The sequence below is a fragment of the Papio anubis genome, chromosome 14 (assembly GCF_008728515.1).
Source record: "Papio anubis isolate 15944 chromosome 14, Panubis1.0, whole genome shotgun sequence".
In the NCBI taxonomy this organism is placed as follows: Eukaryota; Metazoa; Chordata; class Mammalia; order Primates; family Cercopithecidae; genus Papio; species Papio anubis.
The window spans coordinates 94,999,881-95,026,142 of NC_044989.1; the positions used below are offsets into that span (position 1 = coordinate 94,999,881).

The 26,262-nt window shown below is 38.7% G+C and overlaps 1 long non-coding RNA gene across 2 annotated transcripts; it reads left to right on the plus strand.

Annotated features, from left to right (window-relative positions):
* LOC103877209 lies at positions 1 to 25,740 on the plus strand. 2 transcript variants are annotated; one of them, XR_004178347.1, is made up of 5 exons: positions 1 to 3,999; positions 12,593 to 14,836; positions 16,228 to 16,330; positions 16,936 to 17,222; positions 19,622 to 25,740. It is a non-coding gene; the product is annotated as an uncharacterized LOC103877209 (long non-coding RNA). The 2 variants fall into 2 exon arrangements; XR_001894411.3 differs by having other exon boundaries at positions 1 to 14,836.
* Positions 25,741 to 26,262: the final 522 nt, after the last annotated feature.

Consider the following 26,262-nt stretch of genomic DNA (forward strand, 5'->3'; position numbering starts at 1 on the left):
ATCCTCCTGCCTCAGCCAACCAAAGTGCTGCACTTACAGGCATGAGCCACTATGCCTAGCCTTAGATGTTTTTAGTAAGGTGAAATGTCAATGCTTTTCATTCATTCATCCAAGAAATTTACTAAGTGCATGATGTGTGTCAAGCTCTGCACTAGGCACAGCAGATGCAAAGCTTAATAAACTGTCCTCAGTGACTTTGCAATGCTGAAAGGAGAACTGTATTAAAAATATGTAAGTCAAAGCATTAGTCTCCAAAGTGAGGAGTTTTAGGAGAATGTGCCCAGTATTAATCTATACTTAGAAAACAAAGCTCACTTAAATAAATTTGTAAATTTATGTTCTGTGATATATACCAAGGGAAGGAGTTCTACAATAGAGAAGGTTATCAATGACACACCAAACATTCAAGGTATGCACTATGCGTTAATGCATCATAGTATGTACATATTGTACATATTGTAATATATAAGTGCCTAATAAAGCATTTTTGTGAACTATGTTACTTGTTTTTGATTAACTTTAATAAAATGAACAAGAGACTTACAAAAGCTTCCTGTAAGATAATTGCAGACTGAAGACAGTAATAAAACTGTTAATAGGACAGCAAAAGTGAGCAAGAAACAGAAAGTGCTGTCCTTTCTCCTACTCCTAGTAGAACACCTCATCAGCCTCATCATGGATTAAAACTGTGACAATCTAGTCAGATCTAGGAAGAAGCCTATCAAAATAAATCCTAATTGATTAGTATTGATCCAATTGATAAGTATATTGTAACCAAAATTGTGATTGACATTCCTCACTTGTAAAGTATATTTGGTATTAAGAGTTTGGTTAATGATAGTAGTATAGATGCACAACTTATACATATAAAACTTTGAGAGGGTGTGCTATAAATTTCTTAAGGATAGAAGTGTGTGAGCAAGTTGAGAAACCACTGTATTCATGCGTGAGATTTACAGGGAGCAGTAGAAAGGGACAGGTTAGATTTTCATTTTTCTTTTTAACAGGCTTAGGTAATGGAGTTCAAAGCAGTGCTATCCCCTCCTTACTTAACCCACTGGCATATTTGCATGTTGGAGATCTGCTTTGTGGTAATCACAGAAGGATTGCTCTGTCACATCCCATCAAGGTGTAAGATTTTCCTCCTTAGAGATGAGACATTACTCTCCATTATGCTGTATTGCTCATTTCACAGTTACCACTGCTACTGTCAGAAGACTGAAAAGGCACTGCCTCTACCAAATAGAAGTGTCCCTACTGTTAACAGAAATTCTGAAGAGACTTGTAAAATGCATCTTAAAATTTTTGAATAGAAATATCTCTTTAAATGTAAATGATCTTAATTAAATTTTAATGCAATGTTTTTGAGAGCTTGTATATTTTTATGTCTTGTGACATAAAAGGGCCACTCGTAGTCTTTCATTTTGATAATATTTGTAATTCTCGAAACACCTGATGTACATCATCTTGCTTGATCTTCACAGCAATGAAGAAGGCACAGAATGAAAGGTGGCATAGATGTGGTTGGCTACAGATCCTCTTCCTGCCTGTAGGAGCCCGGGTCCATGGGCAGGTCCTCTCAGTCTCACCTTCCTCGTGTGGCAACAGGGATAACCATTCATGCTTCACGGGTTGGTTTTAAGCATCAAATTTCCTCATGCCTATAAAGTGCCATATTAAAAATCACTTAAATGCCAGTGGACTATCCTTTTTGTGTGTATATTTTTTTTTCAAGTTATTTTCTTAAGATAACTTCCCAGAAATGGGATTACTGAGTCAAAGGAGGTAGACATCAGCCACAAATGTCAAACTTACTTATGGGCAATTTCAAAATGGCCTTTTTAGTTTCAAGTACTAGTATTTGAAAATAGATATTCATCTATAATGGATCCATTATAGATAGGGCAAGCAGTCCTTTCTATTTCTTTTAAACAACTTTCTAAAAAATTAAAACAAAAATGTACAATCAACATCAGAAAATGAAATTATTTAACTTTGATTTTCACTAGTTGAATAGTCCATATATGGAGAGGGAGAATAAATCACCTGAAACATTGGAATCATTACAGTAAAACCTATAGTGTCTATTTCATTGTATCAACTATTTCTCTACTCTGTAAGTTTGAGCAAGTAATTTGTGCATTGAGTACAAAATAAAGAATGCATTTAAATGGTCTTGGCATTAGAAATAAAAATGTCAACAAATAGAAAAGGAATTTAGTAGTTTCAATTAAATTCAAAATGGAGATCAAGATTATACAGTTAGTAATGGCAGAAGAGTGTCTGAAAACAATGTCCTCAGGACTATGTGTTATCCCTGAGATAATATGCATTTTTGTTTTTAAATCTAGTTTCATGTACTAGATAGCAGTGGTGATGCTTAATGCTGGGAACTTTGATGTGATAAGCACTGTTTGAAGGCTTTATGTGCATATTCAATTTTCAAAACAACTTCGTGATGCAGAAAGGATGTTAACCCCACGCACACTTTGCAGAGCAGAACCCAAAAGTACAGCCAGGACCATCACATATCTCATGGCCGGTAAGGGCAGAGCCAGGACTCGAACCCAGGTAGCCCAACCCCAGAGGCTCTGCTTCTGGCCATTTCTGATCATGCTGATGTCATGCAAGTTACTCCTCACAGCTGAGTTTCTTTCTTTGCTCACTTGTAAAATGGACTTAATACCAAGATCTACTTTATGTGTGTTGGATTTATGTCTTGAGAATCACAAATGGGCATATATGTGAAAATGCTTTATGCACTGACATGCTGTAAAATGTTAGTTATTATTGCTTAGCTTTCTAGTTGCTAAAATCAATAATGGATCGATTTTCTAACAGCAATTTTTCTTCTTCTGCAGTGAAGGAAGTGTGATCTGACTTGAAGCGTTGCCCTCTTGCTTCTTTTGATTCCCTTTGTTTTCCCTTGTAGTGTTTATCTGCTGATTATAGCCAGACATCAGTGTTAGAGCTGGAGGAGGCCTGGGAGGAATCTGTTCCACTTACTCCTTCATTTCACAGAAGAAGAGCTGGAATCCAGAGTAGCTGTGGTTACTCAGACATGACGAATGACTGGAAGGATACAAAGACATTTCACTTAATGGCCGTGGACAGCAACCTCATGACGACATCGCTCCAGCATTTCTTTGTGACATGTGTTCCTCCCTGGGCCTGTCCCATTATCAATGTTTGGACCTGTATCCTGGGACTCTACCAGCTTTACCAGTGACAGTTCCATATCCCAAAAGCCCCTTCGGTAGCAGGGAAACTGGCATGGTTGGTCAGTCTATGAGACACAATGAGATGGCTTCAGTCTTTTTTTCTGGAGCGTCTCTGGTCGGACTGGACATTGTTAATGTGAGACATCAGGGACTTACAGCATTCAGAGCGGGGTGTGGGAAAGCCCACGTAGACCCCTAGAGCCTGTTCTGTGTTCTAATGGAAACAAGAATTTACTCTGTTTTCATTTCTGAGCCATGCATTATTCTGCAAAATAAACTGTCCAAATAGATTCTGAGGTTAAAATATACTTTAAGAAAAACAAAAGTGAAACAGAAATAAGGTGCAGACATCTTTATAAAAACGATGCTAGCTCAAGGTCCAACAATTTAACAGTGTTATCTTTTGTGGAGGTCTAAATACAGAACCATGATAGGTGGGATTTTGCTAAAACTCTGATTAGGTGTCATCTGAAACAAAGGAATGAAGACAGGCTACAAGTGATTTCTATTAATATTATGCAGCCAAATTGCAAAGTTAAGTGCTAGCCGAATTCACAGAGCACATTTCTGTGTACAAAGAGCACACACATGGCATTCGGAGGTACATCTGGCCTCTAGCGTGCTGGAACGACTTTCTGTTCCTAGGCCACGTAGTTACAGAAAGAGCTTTCCAACCTGACTGCTAAAGCTGCAGCCATCAGTCCCTGGAACCCCTTCCACAGACTGCTGGTCATGAAGCCGTGAGCAGCCATCCTCAGGAAGCCCCAGGGAAATCAAGGTAAACAAGAGGAGCTTCATTTGTTTAACTAATTAATTGTGCCTACTTAATGGGCTCTGACATCCCGTATGCTTTCATAAACCAACTTATCCAATCTTCCCTGAAAAATGTTAGCTCACACAAGAAGTTCAACCAAATCAACCAAGAAATGTCTAACAATTTTTATGCTCAGAATCCGGTTGGCCAACCCACCAGTCCTGCAAGCATGACCTTTTATTGGGAGGAATCATTACACTGTGGAGAGGATGAGTGGTTAAGATGTGGTCTTCATCAATTTCAGAAGTAAGACGGGGCAGTTTCAGGCCAACCTTGCTTCAGAGGGAGAGATTTTACCAGGGTTCTGGCAAAACTCCTGAAGCAGCTCTGGAATTTGTTTTTCCCCCTTTAGAGTATCACATTCTCTAAATTCCGAGGTTAACTTAGTTGGCAGAGTAAACTTGATAGGTTGTGTCTGAGGCCACTGTGGGTTCTAATCTGTAGGGGATGTAGTGACTGTAACCAGGTCTGTGTGCAGCAGTTTACCCTATACATCCCACGGCCACCTTCAGACTGGCTTCCTGAGTTTGTTGATGGCAGGACCACCTGGTGCAGGGGCTCTCTTTGAGGCACTGCTATCCTGTTCCCTTTCTTTATTTCTTCTTTATTTTTGTGTGTGCAGAATTCTTTTAATAGAGTCAGTTTTGTCCTACTGTTGTTTTGTCTGCTCTTCTAAAATCATACCACTTTCGTTGTGTCCAATAATTTGGGCACCTGAAGATTATACTCACACATAAAATTGGAATCATACTATATATATATATACACACACACACACACGTATATATATTTTTTCTTGAAAATATTATGTTCTAAGGATTTCTTATAATTTCTAAATAACTTTTTTCAATTTTAACCTGAAATTTATTTGTCTTAGTTTTTTAAGTTGACAAAATTTGTATTTATCTATGGTGTGCAATATGATATTTGATGTATGTGCACATTGTGGAATGACTAAATCAAACTATTTAAGATATCTGTTATCTCATATACTTACTCTTTTTTTGTGGTGAGAACATGTAAAATCTACTCGCTTAGGAAGTTTCAACTATGCAACAAGCACATTGTTATCAAATGTAATCACTGCACTGCACTGTTGTCATCTCCTGAATTTATTCCTCCTGTCTAACTGAAATTTTGTATCCTTTATCATGGCCCCAATCCCAGTCTCTGTGGTTGACTTTGGTTCCTTTATGGCAATTTTACTTTGCCAAAAAGTCTTTTTCACCTCCTCAGACAATCTCTCACTCACTTGACAGTGGTGTTTTTCTAATTATGACTTCCCCAGTGACCTCCACGCCAGATATTCCACTCATATCACAGTCGGTCCTGAACAGTTTTCAGCAAGGAGGTGGGGGAGGGAGGGGATGCTTCAGAGCGCCTGCACTCTTGCTCAGACCTGCAGGAGTCTTCCTTTCCCGTGCTACTCTGTAAACCCCTTTGAAGGCTACATAAGGTGCCATGGGGATTTAGGAGACAGGGGTTTCAGCTTAAAAGTTTGGCTGGGATCTGCTGCAAGTCTGCAGGGATTTCCAGGTATCAGGAGGTTGAGGGATTTGGATGCCCTTCCACAAAGTTAGAGGGTAAGTCTAGTTTTAGGTTAAGTTGTACGATAGGTCCGCTTAGGGCAGACCCTCAAACATGATTAATAAAGCCTTACTCTGTGTGTGTGTGTGTGTGTGTGTGTGTGTGTGTGTTTTCCTCATCTGTTGCCCCAGAAAAGGATATTTTGATGGCTTAAAATAAATAAACACATCTGAAATTCTGGCCAACATGAACCTAGAACTTGCCCATTCCTTCACGTGCCTGCCCTTGGCATTCTCTTGGGAGGAGAGGCTTGGGTGATCACATAGGTCCTTCCTCTATCCTGAGGCTTCCATTGCATCCCAGGGAGCTCTGAGAAGCTGCTGACCAGCTGGACTTCTTTCTGAAGTCTCTGCCACCTGCTATGTCCCAAGGGGCAGGGAGACACCACCGGAGACACAGCCTGTCTTTTTCTGCCTGTTCCCAGCCAGCTGCATCCTGAAAAGTTTCATTTTCCACCACTTCAGGGCAGTCCAAAGGCAGAGGAGAGGCTGAGAGTTGGACTCAGCCTCCCTAGGATGGAATACAGCCTCCCAAGGATTTGCCTTTTTGAGGAAGATTCATGGCTGGACCTCACCCCTCAGGTCTGGGCTGCATTAAAGGACCATTCCCTAGCCTCATGCAGAGAGGCTTGCGAGTGCCTGTAGGTGCTGCTGCTCGTCCTCTGCTCTGATCCCTCTGGATCTAGAAACCTGGTGTTCCCTCTGAACTAACTTCAGGCTGGACTCCAGGCCTGACTGGTTTTATATGGTGTGTTACTCTCAGGATCACCATCTCCTCTTTAATTCACAGGCAGTTCCTTCACATACTTTCGTGGATGTGGGACTGTTGCCCTGGGCACTGACCTTTGGCAACATAGAGGAAGGACCATAGGACCATGACTTTGCCCTACACGAAGTGTGCTGAAAATATGGATGTTGTGGTGGCCCCATCTTTCAAACTCTGTACCTGAATGGGGATTGTCTCCAAGAGCTGGGGGCAACTAGTTTGGCTGTAGGTGGAATGCCTACTCTTTCTCTCTGAGATATGTTACATATTTTAAATAGTCCTTTAGGCTTCTCACAGCAGTCATTTCCTACTTGTCTAATTAAAATCTGTGTGGATTTCAACATTCAGTGGGAAAGCATTGAATATTTGTCATTATGACGCTATTTGGAAGTATTTTGAAGATGCTCTTTATTCGATTGGATAATTTTCTTCTATTTTCTAATTTGCTAAACATTTTTATTGTGAAAGGGTATTGAATGCTGTCAAATGCTTTCCTGTGTCTATATAATCTCAGAAGATCCTAAGATTTTTTCTGTCTGTTCTGTTTATATGACAAACTTGGTCATGGTACATTATTACAATTGCATTTTGGTGGATTTGATTTACCAATATTTTGTTCAGATATAAAACAGATACAAAAATCTGTTTCGTATCTCTTTTGAAGGATATTGATCTGTAATGTTTTCTTTGTATAGTGGTCTTGTCTGGTGTTGATATCACATTATTGCCTCAGAAAATGCATTGGATAATGATACCTCTTCCTCTATGTTCTGAAAAATTCGTGTAAAATTTCTAGTACTTTTGCCTAAATATTTGACAGAATCTACCAGCAAAAATATCTTGGGTTAGAGTTTTCCTTATAAAAATGTTGTTAATTACTCATTCAATTTCCTTGACAGATAATGATGTTACAGTGTTCTATTTTTTCTGTCAATTTTGGTTAATTGTGTCTTCAAGGAGTTTATACACTTCATCTAAATTTTTAAATTTATTGGCATAACATTGTTCGTATTTCACTTGCTTTTCTTTTAATATCTATGGGATTGTTGCTGTCTCTTCCTTTGTTCCTGATATTAGTAATTTGGTTCTCCTTCTCACTTTTTCTTGTTCTGTTTTTCTAGAGTTTGATTCATTTTACTGATTTTCTTGAAGAGCCAACACAGATAGCTTTTGATTTCATTATTTTTCTCTATTGTTAGTTCATATCTGATTTTACTGATTTCCACCCATCTCTGGTATTTCCTGTCTTTTGCTGGTTCTGGGATTCATTTCTCTTTTTCTAATTTCTTATGGTTGAATAACAAATCATTGATTTTATGTATTTTTTTCTATTTATCCATTTAAAGCCAAAAATTTATATTTAAATATTCTTTTTGCTGCATTCCAACATATGAATATATTCTGTAGCCACTATTGTTTGGTTCTAATGTGTTCTCTAACCCATGGCCTATTTAAGTTCTATGCTCAATTTTTAAATATTTGAGACTTTCTTGATACCTCTTTTAACATAACTAAGTTGTGGCTATAGAGCAGACTCTGTATTCTTTTAATCCTTTGAGATCGGTACCACTTGTTTAGTGGATATTGCTTTCTTTCTGAAACATCCCATGTGATTCTAATTTATAGTCAGGGCTGATAACCACTGAGTGGAATGATCTTCTGGTTCTTTCCTAATCTAATAATCAATGATTCTGTGCTTTCTTTTCTTAGAAGGAAGGCTTTAGCAATGGTATTTCTGATTGAGAAGTGGTTTAGAGACAGCAGACCTAATTGCAGGCAGGCTTTTCCCAGCAGAATCTCTCCCTTAGATATGGATTTCACCCAGAGCCACTGATGCAGTATGTTGCTGCCCCTCAGACAAGGCTCGGAGCCATTTGTTCCAGTCTTACGTGACAGACACAGTTATCGTGATTCATATCCCTTTCAGTGCTGACTTATTTGTAAGATGTGTTCAAACAAGAGGCAGAAGCCACCTCTACTAATAGCATTTCTACATCGCAGCAGTGGGACTTGTGCTATTAATAAAAGGGGAGCACTTAATGAGTTTGATTCATTTAGCAGTCTCAGAGGCTGACAGATCATCTGCAGAATACATTAATTGGGTGTATCAAATAGTCTAGGAATGAACACCAATGTTATTAAAGACCCTGTGTCAAAATGACTTCCACTGCCAAGTCATAAAACTAAGGCACTGGAGGGAGATATTATGTATATAGATCAAATCCATCTAAGGCATTTGTAATATACATTTCCTCCTTGCTTGCATTATTTTAAAGTTAACTCTGCTAAAGCATCTATTCCAGCAGAGAAGCCACTGGCAGTCCCAGTGTGACCGTTTTGTAACACTGCTGGTCAGAGCAGGGCATGTGGAGAGGAAAATCTCACCAGTTTCTAAATTTGGACCGGATGACCCCTTGTGTGTTTCCTTCAATGGGAGGCTCTGTGATTCCTAAAATGACCCGTTAGTTATTTTCGTGCTGTTGACTTGCAAGGATTCTCGATGGCTTGGCTCTGTCTTTTCTTTATTTGCTATCCTAGATTTCTAATTAACCCATTTTATCACCTACCTTAGGGGTTCTACAAGTACAGACTACAGAAAATGGAAAAATGATAGGTGTCAAAGGTGTCACTTGAAATAACGTCTTTTGTTTTTGTTGATTTTTTTTTTTTTTAAGTTGCTCCTGGCACAGTTAAACACACCCTTATATTCTCTCTCATTTAATTTGGACAGAAACCTTTCAAAGTAGATATTTTGATATTCACCTTTACAGATAAGGAAAACAAAGTCCAAACAGTTAAACTGTCCAAGGTCATACTGCAAATTAAGATTAAAGCTCAGGTTTAATCCTGTGATTTCTCACAGTGCTTTTGAGCTCTTAGAAGACATGGGACATCTGTCATCTGATGATTCTTTCTAGTCACCTTTAGACTTTGTGCCAACCCTAATTTTAAAAATATAGTCTTCTGAGACTGCTTCTAGGTTGACCAGATGGTCACAGAGAAAATACTGTTGAAAGTTCCATTCTCCCTAGGTAAGGCCTGGCCTGTTACACCAATAATTTTACCCGAGTTCATATTTTAGTTGCAGAAAGTGGCTTAATGGGTGATATGATTTGATGACATTTTCATGTTGACAGGTAGTTTTGGCAATCCCAAACAAGGTAGTTAGTCATGTGAAAATGTCATATAGTCAGTCAAGGCTTGTTTGGGAGATATATTTGGATACAGATGGGCTTGAGCACAAGGCACTCTGAAATGAGAGCATTATGGGCAGTCTGAGAAGGAAAGCAAGCCAAATCCAAATAGGGCAGGGCTTGGCCTGATGAACTGAACGACAGCTGCACTATACAAAGGGGCATTCACCCAGGCTCAGTTTAGGTCATTAATGATGGGGTGATGGGGAAAATAGTATTTTCTTACTGATAAGCAATATGGAGTCACCAGCACTTTCCTACAGCAGACAGTAGTTCAGGGGCATCAGATGGAGCAGTGGAACCTGTTTTCAGTCTCTAAGGTATTGGGGCTGAGGCTAAGTCTGATAATATGTTTTGTGATGGTCAGGAGTGGCCTAGAGTTGGAGTAGGCTTGGGTCTGCAGGTCATGACAATCCCGTGGTGGAATTAATATATAATCCCAGGTAGCCTTATTGCTGGATATAGGATCGCCACTACTAACCTAGGATGCTCCTCTGCTACCAAGTGTGCTTTCCAGTGCACCTAAATGAATAGAAGATGAACATGAATATCATATATTGCGTAACCCTTTGACTTCTGTGTGCAGCTACCCCAAATGAACACTTGAGTTTCTTCTAAAGTGGCATGGTTTGTTTCCTGGTTGTAAATTGTTCATTTATGTATACAGGTGTCAGTAGTGACTGGTGTGGTATTTTGTTGCCCTATTATAATTTTTTTCTCATCTAATCCTGCCAAGTGCAAGAGCTTGTCTGAATTGCCCTTGCTTCTTTCATACCTAGCAATTAACAAGTACTTAAATATGATTTTTAAATAAATCCTGGGCCAGTCCTTCTCTCTTCAGAGCAGGACATCAGATAATATTGAAAGAAGCGTGACATAACCAATGGTGTCTGTAAATGCAGCTTCCTGAGATTATTCTATAATATCTGACAATTAATGAGTATCTTTACATATCAACTTCTTTAAAGTGGTGGACCTCACATGTTAGTGTACATATAATCATGTGGAGAGATTGTTAAAACTCAAATTTATGGCACTGCCACCAGAGCTCCTGGTTCATTCATTCTGGAATAGGGCCTGAGAATTTGCACTTGTACTAAGTTCACAGGTGATGCGGTTACTGCTGGTCAGGAGACCACGCTTTGAGAATCACTGTGTTAGGAGTAATTTAAGCATGTGAGATAAATGAGACTTGAGGTTAAAAGCAAATACTTCAAAATCTGACATAGAACACTTTTGGGCTTCCTCTCGTAAGAAATTATGCATAGTAGTATCTTTGTTGTTCCATATGAAATGGATGACTTGCCCTTTAGTAAAGGTCAGGGGTAGATGATTAATTGTTAACTCACTCTGAAATGTAGTGTTATTAGCAAAAGCCTTCCTTACTCCTCACTAACGTGTGCTTATGACAATTTCTTCCAGAGGTAATCAGATATAATATATGACTAATATCAATTAAGTTATGGTTCTAATTTAGGATAGGCAGTAGTGCATCAAACTGGAAGCAGCCTCTATTAATTCCACTGAGCAGCACTCAGTGGAGTAGGAGGGACTGGCTACGAATAGCTCCCTTGCTTTTCCTCCAACCTCCTGCACTACTATCTAACAATCTAAGTGACCTGAATTCCCACCAGCACCAAAGGATCACATACTTGGAATAGGTGAGGCAAAGGCCCAGCCTGAGTTCCTATAAAGTCAGAGTTAAACTTTAAGGAATGCACCTTCAACGTCAGCAACCGCTGCTAGTTAAGGAAGCACATAAATCCAAGATGTGCAGCCCATGGCCTTGAAATCACCGTGTCTTATTACATAAGCAAAACAATTTTCACTCATCTCAATGACATTATTGAACTTTTATTGATGCTGGACATTCCTAGATACAGTTATCACCTACTTCCAAATTATTGAGTCAGGACAAGTGCATTTTGTTACTTTTTTCGTTGTATTTCCAATTTCTGAAATTATTCCTTCTTCTGGGGCCTTTAGCTTGCCTTCATGGCTTAGATTGTAAATGACAAGTAATAAAATAAAAATGAGATCATGGACAGTGAAAACATCTTGTGGTCTCTCAAGTTGGACACAGAAGTGCTTTTTAGTAATTGGCTAGAGTATAATTCAGAATTTGACTCTTGCCTAAAAGCTCTATTTAGCTTCAGTGTAGTTGCTAAGCCCACATGCTTTGTGACATGTTCTCGCAGAATGAGGACATACTGTACATTTCTGGAATTTTTTCCAAATTACTTTTTATCCTGAATTTCAATATGCTGTTGAAAAATGTAGCTTCAAAAGTTCTTATGTATTGACACTTAGACACTAGATAAGCCTTTGTTCATTGAACACATTGTGCTGTATATTGGGGGAAGATTTTTAGTAGCTTGCCATTTGTGAAGGTAACCTGTGCAAAATGTGGCCACTGTCTTTTCTAGAAAACCTCACAGTATGGTATTTGAAAAACATAAGCAGATAGGTATGTCTTTGATTGTGTGATGTAGGACATTATACTTCTAATATCATCATCATTCTCAGAGAAATGGCAGTTTGTGAATGTCAGACAGGACATGTGAGGGGATCTATTAGTTATTGGAAACGTACTTGCTGCCTAATATTGTGCTGGGTTCCTCCACATATGCAATTTTATGTAATTCTTTCATTAACTGTATAAGGTAATTATTTCAATTTCATCAATAAGAAAATTGATTTTCAGAAAAATTAGTAAATTATCTTCAATTATAGCACAGGTAAATGGCAGGCACTGCTTTCAAACTCAGGTGTTTTCAATTCCAAAGCTGACGTGCTTTCCGCTGTTCCCATACCTGGCTGCATATTAGAAATACCTGGAGAATTGTAAAACGAAGGACTAATTCCTAGGTTCTCCCCTTAAGCAATTTTAACTCATTTGGGTTGGGGTTGAGGCCTGGACATTGGCATTTTAACAAAATGCCTCATGTCTAAGTGGTTCTAATGTGCATTCGTTATTAGCTGAGACCCCTAACTGTCCTTTCTGCTTATAGCATTCCTTAACCCTTTAAGCTGGTGGAGAATTGTGAAAGGACGTAATTTTTCAGACATTTGAAAATGGGCTTGAGACAAAGAAGAGGACACTTCTATCCTTGGTAGAGCCACTCCACCTTAAAATAACTGGAAAAAGAGGGCTCATGGAAGACACCTATTGCTGGAATCTACCTTATGAAGTGAAAAGTCAGTGTTTTGCATTTTAGATCAAATTAACTGGAACATATGTATGGATTTAAGAAATATTTTCATATGGTTATTCTGAAAATAAATGAAACACTGTAAATGAATGAGCTGGTAGATTACAACACACTGAAGTCAAACACAAACTATGATAGCTATAAACTTCATAAATCTTCAAATACTAATGAATTATAGAAAATACACAAATGTAAGTATTTTTGCCTATTGCATTCACTGATTTTTCTCAATCCTCTAATTGGTAACTGCTATTTTTAAAGAATGGAGTTGAACATGTAGGAAAGTATCATGTTTGAGTTGGTTAAGAATAAAACTAAAAAGTATGAGGATGTAGTAAGTCTCATCTCATCTAAATGTTTTGGATCTGCTTAAAATGAGGATATTGCAGTGAGTTATTTTAAAAGAACATCTTTTAAAGTTAAGAGTTTGCATTATTTTAGAAATGAAGAGATAATTATTCTGATCAACAAATGATCAAATCAGCTAAACAACCCTTCCATCCCAGATTTTTGAAGCCAAAAAAGGAAAAGTATTAAGACAAAAATTGGGAATGAAGGCAAAATAATGCTAATTTATTTAAATTAGTCAACTTTTTACTTTAGTTATGTAGTCAGTGACATCCTAGATTTAAATACCTTTTGAAATAAGATTTTTGAAGTGCATCAGAGAAGCAGGGTGTGGTGGCACACACTTATAGTTCCAGCTACGCGGGAGGCTGAGGAGGGAGGATCGCTTGAGCCCAGGAGTTCAGGAGTAGCCTGGGCAGCATAGCGAGCTCCACCTCTGAAGAGATACTATGTAATGACTAAAGCGGTGAGTGTGGTGTGTGGTATGTGGGCTTGAAAGTGAAAGGAGTAACGTGAAGGTCAAAATTGAATTGGAGGAAAAACATCTTATTAAATGAAGCTTGTGATTCCCTTCAGATTCAGCAGCTGGTCAGAACATTGCATTCTCCCAATGCCAATTTTCCCACCCCTTCCCAGCAATTTAATCCAGAAAGTAAAGAACTGGGATACGATTATGCATCCCAGGTTGAATGTGCTGTTAATCATAGTGTGTGTATGGAAGACGAGATGATTTCCTTTCAAACTTGATTTTTATAAAATAGTTCAGATTATCTGAGATAATCTTTAATATCTTTTCCTGCTGCAAAACTCCTTGAAATTCTCTGAAATGTAGCTCTGTTCATTATCTCTTTCAGAGAAGCTGTCCATATGGTCGTCACCTCATGGAATAGACTCAACCCCTTTTATCACCACAGGCAAATTCACGGGGAGTTGTACTTCTCTGATGACTGGAATACATTTGGAAAAACTTAATTAAACTTAAAACGCTTTTTGTCTTGGCACTTGGGAGAGATGTTTGCCTTTTAGAAAGTTTTGCAATCAGGGTGTATGGCTGTTTGTTTACTCTGTCAGCTGGCAACCTCCCTGAGACCAGGAGCACCGTTGCGGGAGGTGGTATAAAGTATAAAGGAAACCAGCTGGGTGATGAACAATCAGTGCAGCCCTGCCAGAGAGAGCCACATTTCAGGGAGCACTAATCATCTCAGTGGAGTTTATTGCAGTCATCATCATCCCTGATTTAGTCTGAAACGAGCAAGAAGAAGAAAAAAAGGATCCTTATGAAAGTTCTCAAAACCCTGGTGACTACAAGTTATACTAGCAAATGTACTTGGAACAAATGGGTCAGAAATCAAACTGACATATGTGCTTTTTGGTAGCTCAAGCCATGATTATGTTTCACAGCAGATCCCAAAGGTAAACAGGTGAAAGCTTGGATCATGTGCAGAGAAAAGAAACAACCCTAGGGTTATAGATATTTTTTCTGCTTAAAGTTGTGTTGTTTGAAGGAGAGATAACTCTAGGGGTAGCTAAGAAGATGAGAAGAATTGGAAGCTTTTCTCCAACTTCTTAATGAAGGGATGGGGTTTCCCAAATACAGAGATTTTATGAAGTTAATGTATAACAACTTCTAGGAAATTGACTAGATGACTAAATAGAGACAGAGATTCCTGGGTTGGCATTCTGGATGTAACCTAGGTAAGTTGCTTTACCTTGCCAAATCTTACTTCTCTGATTTACAAAATAAGAAAAATAAGAGTATTTACCTTGTCATTTGGTTATAACGATTAGATTGCACAGATAAAGTGCGTAATGGAGTGCCAGACACATAGAGAGCATGCACAATGTTAAGAATTACCATGATCAGAGAAAGGATTGCTTGTGAGCTGTAGGAAGAAGATAATGTATTTTAGGAGAAGATGCTTTGGGAGGAACTGCAGTTCCCAGAACATGCCTGTCTTTCCAGCCTCAGAGGCGAGCTTTAGAATCTGCTACTCTGTGCCCTCTTCCCAGCCCTTCCCAGCCACACACTAGATCACTGCTTCTCAAATCCTGGATGAGAAAGTGCCAGTTTTCCTTTTGCTAAATTCCCAATCCATTGTAGACTACAACTTTTTACAAAAAACAATTGAAAATAATTATTAGAAACAAATAAATATAAAAACGTAAAATAGAAACCTGCTGATTACATGTTTGGATATTTGTCCAACTGCTCCAAAAGCTTCTTAATGCCTACTCTCAATTTTATACTTATCTTGTTACAATAACATGCAGTTTATGAATTGGCACCTGTGCATGGTGCTTGCTTTGAGGAGCACTGGTCTAGATTGTCCCATGACTTCTACTCTTCGTTAGGTCTCATTGAGATGTCCCTTGCCCTCAGTGATGGGAGCTTTCTTCCATCTCCCCAAATTTGGACCTGTTACCTCTCCAGTGCTTGCCTTGCACACTGTGCTTTCCCAAAAACTTAAAGGGACCGTGTCTTTTTCACCTTCCCAATTTCATTGCTATGAAGACCTGACACACGACTGGTGCTCAATAAGCACCAAAAGAATGCAGAATGCATTTATTTCAAGAAAGGAGAGAATTAAGGTGACTATTGTTCAACTCCATAATTTCTAAATTTGGGTTGTGATCATTCCTGGCAATAATTAGACTCACTGCCTCTTTGGAAAAAATACTTTCTTGGCAGGAAAATGAAATTAATAAACAACAGTATATTTAGGCCCCGGGGAAGTCTTATTCATAGACCTTACCCAGAAAGTAGATTTTATTCAATGAGCTTCAGGAAGGAAATTGAAGGCTTAATTTGTATTTCTTTCTCAGAGGTAGATGTATAAATCTTTGGAAACTTTTTCTATCTTTGAAATATGTTGCCTTAGACAAGCCTTGATTCTGACGATTCACTGAAGACTTACTAAGAGCATAAATTGATGTCGAGGACAGTTGATCCAAACAGCAACAAGGGATAATAGAAATACCAGCGGCTGCCTCACCAAGGGAAAATAAATGATTTTTTAGGGATAACTTCTTTTTCCCTTATGGATAAAGGAGAAGTATGAAAATATATTTCTATCTTATCCATGTAGTTTTGATACTTCATCTTCGAGAAAAGAAATTGCTGATCACCATTTAATAGAATATGGCACTGAGCGACCAAAGGAAGAAGAGAAAACGCTGCTCATTTGAAAGGTTACCAATTTGGTTATCACTTTCTGGGTGAGGGTCAGTATTTCCTAGCAATTCAGACCAAATAAATGTTGAAGACATATCGAAGAACTAAGCACACAGCCCACTGTTCCTTGGCTTTGCTCTGAGAAGAGAAGCGATCTGTTCTTCACTGAAGACTTTTCACCTACCCTGCCCCCTCCACTGTTGTTAGCAAGGAGATGGATCTAAGACTGGGAGGCATGAACCCCTCCCCACGCCCCAAACTTCCTGTCTGTAACTGGGAAATGGGGCTCAGGTTGTGCTTGTGATGCTAAGCATCTTGGGACAGACCAGGAGGTCTCCTAGTATCAGCGGGAAATTATCCACAGTCTAATCACACAGACCCAGTGGCACACACCTTCAGAACAAGAATCTCTCAGGGCTGTGCAGTAGGAGCCAGGCATATGGACCCCACATGTGTACACTGTACATGACTTATGGATTGGGCTCATGGCTTTTCTTGCCCATGCATACAGCTATTTATTTCTATATGTGTATAGCTTGTTATGATTAACAAATTCAACATTTTGAACAGAACTTTTAAATACATCTCGTAATTTTTTGCCAATGTGTTTTTTTCTCAACAGATAATGCAAGTACCATTGCTAACATGTATGGATTTATGAATGCTGAGATTAAGAAGGAATCGTGAGTCTCTACAAGGTTGGAGACCGTGATGTGCCCTGCCTGGCTGACTCTGGCTTCACACTCTGCATTGTGTGTGCAGGGAGCTTCTGGAGACTCTGACGAGCATCTGGTTACCTCTGCGCAACACAGAGGACAGGTTGAGGAGGACAGAAAGCTGAGGGGTTTCTTCAGGGAAAAATAATCTTAGTGTAGCATCCCTGTAAGCCGGCCTCTGTTTTACTTGAAGGTGAGTTAGGGACACATGGAAACCCTTATGTTCCCAAACATCCCCCACATACGTTCTGAATGTTCCATGCTCCTGTAACCGGGAGAGCTCGTCCTTCACTGTGGAGAATCCACAGTGGACTGGACTCCAAATACTTGGTTTACAATGAAGCCAGGTTGGTTTACCACCGTGTTGAAGTAACACATCTCCTGTGTTCTTTTCTTGAAGAAACACCTTGATTAGAAGAGAAGGCATGAGATTTAAGGAATCTGGAAAGGGAGGAGAGTCCCATGAGGGAGGAACAGTGTGAGTTTTTCTGCCATTAATTTAGATTGGAGGCATGATGGTTCTATGTCAACATGGAACAGAAAGGAGGAGTCAGGAACTCCCATCCAGCAGAACAGGATGGGGTGGATGGTGGTCTGTGATGGAGGCAGAGATTCAGCCAGGTGGGAGAGGCCCAATGTGTTAGTACAATTCCAAAACAGTCCTGTTTGAGGCAATAGCTGGCCCTGGAGCTCCAAGCTGGCCCTAACAGCAGCATAGAAGTAGAGGCATGAGGCTGTGTGCAAGTGGAGAGTCCTGTGGGCTGCAAGTCAATGTTCAGGGTGTCTGCTTTGGAGAACAAGGATCTCATCACTAGATACGCTTTTGGGGACTGGGCTCCAAATACCAGGAGAGGGGTGGACACAAGCCTTTAGCATCATGGGATGAGAGCCAAAAGCCAAGGGAGGTCATAGATCTAAGTGATTACAGGAGGGACATGTGGCAACAAACACTCCTTGGGGGCTACCATGAGAACCCAGAGCATAGTACTGCAACAGCAAGATTTGGGATGAAGATAAGAACTAAGCCTTGGGGCCATAATGATAGAAATGACAAGGCCATAGGCTGAGGCAATTTGAATACAGCTAAATACTGCCCAGCCTGTATCTGAGTCTGTGTACTATGGTGGTATTGTTACTGTGCCTCAGGACAATTTACTAAGGAGGGCTTCAGACAGGGAAGTTGGTAGTGATGCCTTCAAAGAAAGGAAGTCCTCTGAACCTTCACCTGACCCCAGGGGAACATGGCCAGCTTTGGTCTAAGACATTCAGCCTCCTTAGCATAGCAAAATGAAGCTATTCTTGTGTCCCTCTAGTGCAAAAGTTGTACATTAAGTTGAGCAGCCAAATCATAGCCACATATAAAAGGTTTCTTTACTGTGGCTGTTTTCCTCGTGCATAACTGCTCTTTGAGAAGTATGGGAAGGTGAGAGCAGTGATATCACAGTAGGATTTAGGCATTTCTAGGTCTCTTAATTAAAATATCACCAGCAGAACTTCCCATATTACTTCCTCCACTGTGAAACTCACCATGCATAGCGAGGGCAGGAGAGTCTGCCACAGTCTCTGGCACTGGAGAAAATGAAGTGAATAGGGAACACAGCAAGATAGACCTTGCTTTTTACCAGTGCTTGGAGTGGCCCCAAGGAGAAGGGAGGATCTTTGGGCACCCTGTTCATCCTTGTGACATTGGTGGAATAAAAAGAAAGAAAGAGAGAAGAAGAGGCCTAACCAATTGTTTTTAAGATTGGGTCCCTAGAACCCTGGGATTGAAAACTGACATGCCCAGTTCACTTCCATGGGTGATGGGTCCCTCCTGAGAGGTAGGGAATATGATAAATATGTAGGATTGGCATTTTACGGGTGCTGGGACCTTGCAGTCTTCTTCAACTGCTCTATCTGCAGAGCTAAGCCCAGATTCTGACATACGGGAGGTCTATAATAAATATTTGTTGCATTTATAAGTGAATGGCCTTTTTCTCGAAAAGGCTGAGAAGGACCTCTGAAGACACATTAACTTACTCAATAGCTTCCATTCAGCTTACCATTACCAGCAATGAGTAAGTTTATACATTCACGATAGTCCCGATAAAACAGCATAGCCTAAAATCATTGTTTCTGAACAGAGTTTGAAAGACTCCAGTGAGAAGCACTGTCTTTACTGTAAGTAAGCAGATCCGTTGCGACACTTCCAAGGTGAAGATAGCCAGCTTCAAAACCTATGTCATATTTATATTTTTCGATATAAGGTGTGTCTGTATAATAGCACCTCAAGGAACATAAGAAAGCACTTTTATTCTATCATATGAAATGCACGCTACCTATTTATCATTGCTTTTTTGTGAGGAATTAATGAAATCTGTGACATGTACCCAACAAAAGTTTAGGGTAAATGGAGTCACTGCTGGTACCAACCACAGGGTACTCTGTTGCTGCTGGGTTCAGAGGGGATTGCTTGAGTTTCTTTCCTTTTCTTTTTTTTTTAATCCTGTTTTTGTGTCTTTCCTTCTCATTTTCAAGCTCTGTCTCTTCTCAATTTATTTATTTATTTTTGCTTCTTTTTTACATGCTATTTTCATTTCCTTTTATGTTCAGCTCTGTTCTAGAATTCCCCAAGTGTTACTCCCCTCTCCAGTAAACTCCATGCAGAGCAATGGCACGCAGGAGACGGTCTCAGCTTCACATTTGGAATGAGCCAGTCTAAGAGATCATCTTCTTATGAAGGGACAGAAAGGTTCTCCCTGAAGTTATGCCAACACAGAGGTATTTGTCAACTAGTTTTTACTACTAGAATTGGAAATTATATCAGAGCAGTTTCTAGAAGCTGTGCCTAATATGTGTAGTCACTGAAGAAAACTATGTGTTGACTACATGACTGGCTACTGAATGTATATATAAATAAGCATTGTAAATTTTACAACTTGACGTAAACAGATGTAGCCTGTCTGTAGTCATGCCATCTGAAAAGGGTGAGCAGCTTTGCAAAGGTTCCATCAAATCTCAGGAGAGCAAAAGCCTCACATTCCTTTTTCTCCAACCCCAGGGAGTTGCTTGGATTTCTTCAAATCCATCATTTGTGTCGTGTCAGACCATGACTATTTATCTCTGTGATGAATACTTAATGCAAATGGAAAGCCATCCTGAGGGAGGCTGGCATCCGTACCTACTGAGAAGGCCAGTAAACGGTGTGTGAAGCACCAACGTCAAAAGCCATTAACACAAATGAAAATTAACATCTTTCATCAAGGTCTAATAGTGCACCAACAGGTAGGCCAACCACTGTGCTGCCTGTTTACAGAAACACGTTGCTAATCAGTCAGCACAATCTTCTCAATACCAGTGTTCCTCCACATTTGCTTCTTAAACCTTTCGAGAGCATTAAATTAGCTTCAATTAGTAAAGCTGATGTGTGCAGAAATATTGAACATTTTAATGTAATGGAAGACACCCTGCTGGCTAAGAAATATCATTTCTATCTGGAGCCCATTTTTGTAGCACAAGCTGCTGGCTGCGTATCTTGAAAGGTTAACCACAGGTTCATTACAATCCAAAACATTGATGTTGACATTGTTTTGCATTTCTTACAGATCATTAAAAAGCTTAATATTTATAACTCTAGTGATGAGGTTCCATCTGGAAGTGTAGGATTTAATTCATGGTTTTGAATTTTACCTTTTTCCCTGTTAGAGCACAAAAGAAAAACTATCGCACCATGAAAGTCCTCTATCATGTGAATAGTGTCCATACACATACAACAGTGAAATATGGCCAAGCAGCAAGAATGAAACAGTCACCCTTTTCCTCATGATAGCCATGTACATTCTCAGCTCTCCAATTCGTTGCCACCGTTAGCTCTGTTTTATTTATTGTGCCTGAAGCCTGATTTCCAATGGGAGGCCTTGTATAATGGAATGCCAGTAGACTTCTAGCTCCCTGTGATTTAGATGCCAGCTTTATTCTCCATAATGAAAGGAGAGAACTAGACACACATAATGAGAAAATACATTTTATCTACTGGCCAATGTTCATATGTTGAAAGTTAGAAGGGCTTTGGTTTTCAGCTGTCACTAAATTTCACAGAGTTGGTGACATAATTTCACACCTTCCTGTGGATAATAATGAGAGGAGAATTTTAAATGTGAGATTTGACATTTGGCTGTAGTAAAGTTTACTACAGCCATCAAAGAATGTTATCTCAGTGATCAAATACAAAACAAAAATTAAATACAGCATTATACAGGAGTAGTTATTTATCCTCACCCATCATATTGTGAAGGAAATTATTGTATCAATAAAAATGAAATAAAAAATAGTCTGGTGTTATAGCTGAAGGGGAAGAGTGAAGGTGGAGGGAGGGTGAGAATGAGAGACAGGGAGAAAAGATACTAGTGTGTCCCATGGAATTCAGAGTTTCTACTTTGAAAATAGAGAAACCTGAAAGTCTTGACACTGATTTGTGGTTGGGTTTGGACCATGGAGAGCAGCAGAAGGAGATCACAGGGAAGGAAAAGGGGTGAGTGACCGACATGCCAAACAGCGGAACCAACTCTGAGATTCACCTTTCATCATACCCCAGGGGACCAGCCAGTCACGTGGTGGCTGCTGCACATATTAGACCCAAATCCTTGCACTTCATGGGTAGGCACATATTTGACTTACAGATTTGATTTTCCTACCTACAGCTCTTCTTTCACAACTACTATTCCTGGACTTACAGAATGCCATATTCATTGACACACAATGTTGCCACTGCCCAAGAGATGTATTTTACGGCAAAGGAAGTGTAGTAATGAGCTTGCAACCATGAGGTTCATGAGTTCTTACCAAGATCCCCATGCCTCAGGAGCATCTGGCCTGATGGAACAGTGAATAGGCTTACTGAAGATTCAAATATAGCACTAGTTAGAGCACACACCTCATGATGTGGGACTATACTCTTATACGTGTTGTGTATGCCTTTAACCAGTGGAGAATACATGGTGTTATGTCTATCATTAACACAATGCTCAGATCTGGTAACTAAGGAGAAGTGCAAATGGTCTCTTTCAGTATTCTTCCTGTTAACCTTCTTGAATTTTTTTCCTTCTGTTCCCACAACCTAGGCCTTGTGTTTTTAGATGGCCTAATAACTGACGAGTGAGTGCTTCCATCCAGGAATATTATCATCCTTCCATTGAGCTGGAAGCTGAGATTGCCACTTGCCATTTTGGCTTCCTCAAGCTATAAAACAAACAGATAAAGATGTCACTGTGGCAGCTGTAGGGATTGATCTCAATTACCAAAGTCAATTTAACTGGCTGTTATACAGTGGGGATAAGGGAGACTATGCTTGGGTCAGAGGATTTATTGGGGAGCCTTCTATTACCTTCTTGTCAAAAAGTACTAGCCAGAAAAATTATTCAACAACCCCCAGAAAAATAAAAAATAAATAAATAAAACAAACAAACAAATGAAAAAAACCTACCACCACCAAAAGGCCACCAAGGAATCAAATCCCAGTGAAATAAATTTTGATTCACTCCACTAGGTAAACAACCTCTGCAATACAGCAGAAGGAGAGGGACAAAGAGGAGGTGGTGGAATATGCAGCTGCAATGACCAATTTAGGCTGCATGAGCAGCTATAGGACTGGGACTCCAAGATCTGTTTCCTGCTAATGAACTTTTTCTGTTTTCCCTTCTAACAGTAGTGGCTTTGAGATTTCAAGTATAGAATGACAGCATTGACATTACCTGTCAACATTCCCCTTGATTGTTGCTGACTCCAGAGTCCTTGTGGTTTCCCTACACTCTGCACACATCTTTGTGAATAGTCACTTATATAAACTATCCTAAAATTATCCAGTTAATGTGCGGTCTCTTTCCTGCTTGGACTTTAAATAATATACCCCTTAAACAAGTATTTCAAGATTATCTTCTAATTTTTTTGATAAATATTTTATAACAATTATTTTCAATATTTGTTTAATTGTACTAGATGAACTTCTTTTACACACATTATCTCATACATGACGCTCATACCAATATTTGGAAAATATATTAATGTTTCTACTTCATAGATAAGGAAAATAAGAATAGAACTGTCAAAATGTCCAGATTCGTAAACGTGAAGCAACAGAGCTGAAATTGATTTTTTTTTCTTCTGGATCCTTTCCATTATACAGTAGCTGTTTCATAAATAGCTCAAGTGCCTTTTTTATTGTATACAATAACATTCACTTCTTCTGATGTACAGCTTTGTGAGCTTTAATACCTGCATAGCCTCCACCAAAATGAGAACACAGAAAATTCACATCATCTCCCCAAATTGTCCCATGCTATTTCTTTGCTATCCATCTGTGTTCCCATTATTCCAACACCATTTCTTGAGAAGATTATCTTTATCCATTAAATTATTTTTTTTGTAAATTTATTAGACAACAATCGCCCATATTACTGTGGATCTATTTCTGGACTCTATTTGGTATCTATATTTTTGCTCACAATGTATTGACTATTGAAGCTTTATATCTGGTGATGTGAGTCCTTCAACCTTATTCTACTTTTTGAAAACAATTTGACCATTCTAATTTTTTTTTTTTTTGCTTTCTATGTCATTTTAAAATCAGTTTATCTATATCTACAAAAATATTGCTTAGATTTTTATTGTAATTGAAATAACCTAGTATAAATTTGGTGGAGTTGTTAAATAAACTATATTAATTTTTCAGATCCATTAACACAGCATGTCCCTCCATTTATTTAGGTCTTTGATTTCTTTAATCAGTGTGTATGAATTTTCAGCATGTAGATCTTGCTCATACAAAGGGTCTTCAAAAAGTTAATGAAAAATGCATATTATCAATTTTTTGCACCAAAATAAACTTTTATTAATGTAATATAGCATTTTTGAACATGATCTAGTTTGAGACATTAAGAAGGACAAGAACAACTGTCCTATGGCAAGCATTCTTATCAGAGCAACATGAACTCTGCTAAAATTAGAGCAAGAAAAAATATCAGATTTGTGGTTAATCTTGGATGGAAGAATGTGGAAATCATTGTTGCTTTATAGAAAATTTATAGGCACAATGCCCCCTCAAAAATCAGCAGTTTATATATGGTTAACTCATTTTAAGAAGGGACAAGATGATTTTGAAGGTGAAGTTCACAGCAGCAGAGAATCTACATTCACATTAGCTTGCAAGAAAAAAAAATTACCTTGTTTATGCTGTAATTGAAGAGCACCAAAGACGGACAGGTGAAACAATAGCCAACACCATAAACATCTCAATTGGTTCATTGTACACAATTCTAACTAAAAATCTGAAGTTGAACAAACATTCTACTTGATGGGTGCCAAAACCACTGGGCCCACATCAGCTGCAGACAAGAGCAGAGCTTTCTGTGGAAATTTTAAACAAGTACGATCAAGATATTGAAGCATTTCTTCAAAGAATTTCCACAGGAGATGGAATGTGGCTTTATCAGCATGATCCTGAACTCAAAGCACAATCAAAGCAATGGCTACCAAGAGGTGGAAGTGGTCCAGTCAAAGCAACAGTGGACCAGTCAAGAGCAAAGGTTATGACAGCACATTTTTGGCTTGCTCAAGATGTTTTTCTTGCTGAGTATCTGGAAGGTAAAAGGACAATAACATCTCCTTATTATTAAAATGTTTTGAGACAGCCAACTAATTAGCAGAAAAGCACCCGAAGAAGCTTTGCCAGAGAGTGCTTCTCTATCACAATGCTTCTGTTCATTCCTCTCATTAAATAAGGTCAATTTTGTAGAAGTTTTGGTGGAAAATTATTAGGCATTAACTTACAGTCCTGATCTGGCTTTTGTGGACTTCTTTTTGTTTCCCAAATATTAAAAAATCTGTCAAGGGCATCCATTTTTCTTCAGTTAATAATGTAAAAAAGACAGCATTGACATGGTTAAATTCCCAGGACCCTCACTTCCTTAGGAATGAAGTAATTGGTTTGTGTAGTCACTAACAAAAGTATCTTGATGTTCATGGAGCATAGGTAGAGAAATAAAGTTCATATTTTTTATTTTTATCTTTTGATTTTATTTTTCTATGAACGTTTTGAGGTCCCCTTGAGTGTTGTTGTGTTTACACCTAACTAATTTTGTACTAATTTTACACCTAACTAATTAGAACTGTTTTACTAATTTTAGCTTACAGTTCTTCAATATGGAATTGTTTAAGTACGTGGAAATATGAACAAGAATGATAAGTTGACTTTGTATTCTGAAGCCATGCTAAATTCAATTATTTGTTCTAGAAGGATTTTTTTGGTAGATTCCTTGAACATTTCTACATAAATAATGATACTGTCTGTGAATAGGAAACATTGCATTTTTTCCATTTTGTAGACATTTATTTGTCTTGCTTTGTTATACTGACCAGACAAAACTCTTTTAAAATTTAGATGGAGCCAAAAAAGAGCCCAATAGCCAAAGCAATCCTAAGCTAACAGAACAAAGCCAGAGACATCATGCTACCTGACTTCAAACTGCGCTACAAGGCTGCTGTAACTGAAATAACCTGGTGCTGGTATAGGAACAGAAGCACAGGCCAGTGGAACAGAATAGAGAACCTGACATAAGGCCACACACTTACAACTGTCAGATCTTTTACAAACCTGAGAAAAACAAGCAATAAGGAAAGGATCCGCTATTTAACAAATGGTGCTGGGATAACTGGCTAGTCATATGCGGAAAACTGAAATTGGAACCTTTCCTTAAACCATATACAAAAATCAACTGAAAATTGATTCAAGACCTAAATGTAAAACTCAAAACTATAAAAATCCTGGAAGACATCCTAGGCAATACTATTCAGGACATAGGCACAGACAAAGATTTCATAATGAAGACGCCAAAAGCAATTGCAATAAAAGCAAAAATTGACAAATGGGATCTAATTAATTTAAAAAGCTTCTGCACAGCAAAAGAAACTATCAACAGAGTAAGCAGACAACCTACAGAATAGGAGAAAATTTTTGCAAACTATGCATCTGACAAAGGTCTTATATCCAGCATCTTTAAGAATCCAACATATGGAAAAAAAAGCTCAACATCACTGATGATTAGAGAAATGCAAATAAAAACCACAGCGAAATACCATACCACACCAGTCAGAATGGCAATTATTAAAGTAAAAAAATGACCTGATGGTGATGCTGTGGAGAAAAAGGAACACATTTATACTGTTGGTGGGAGTGCAAATTATTTCAACCATTGTGGAAG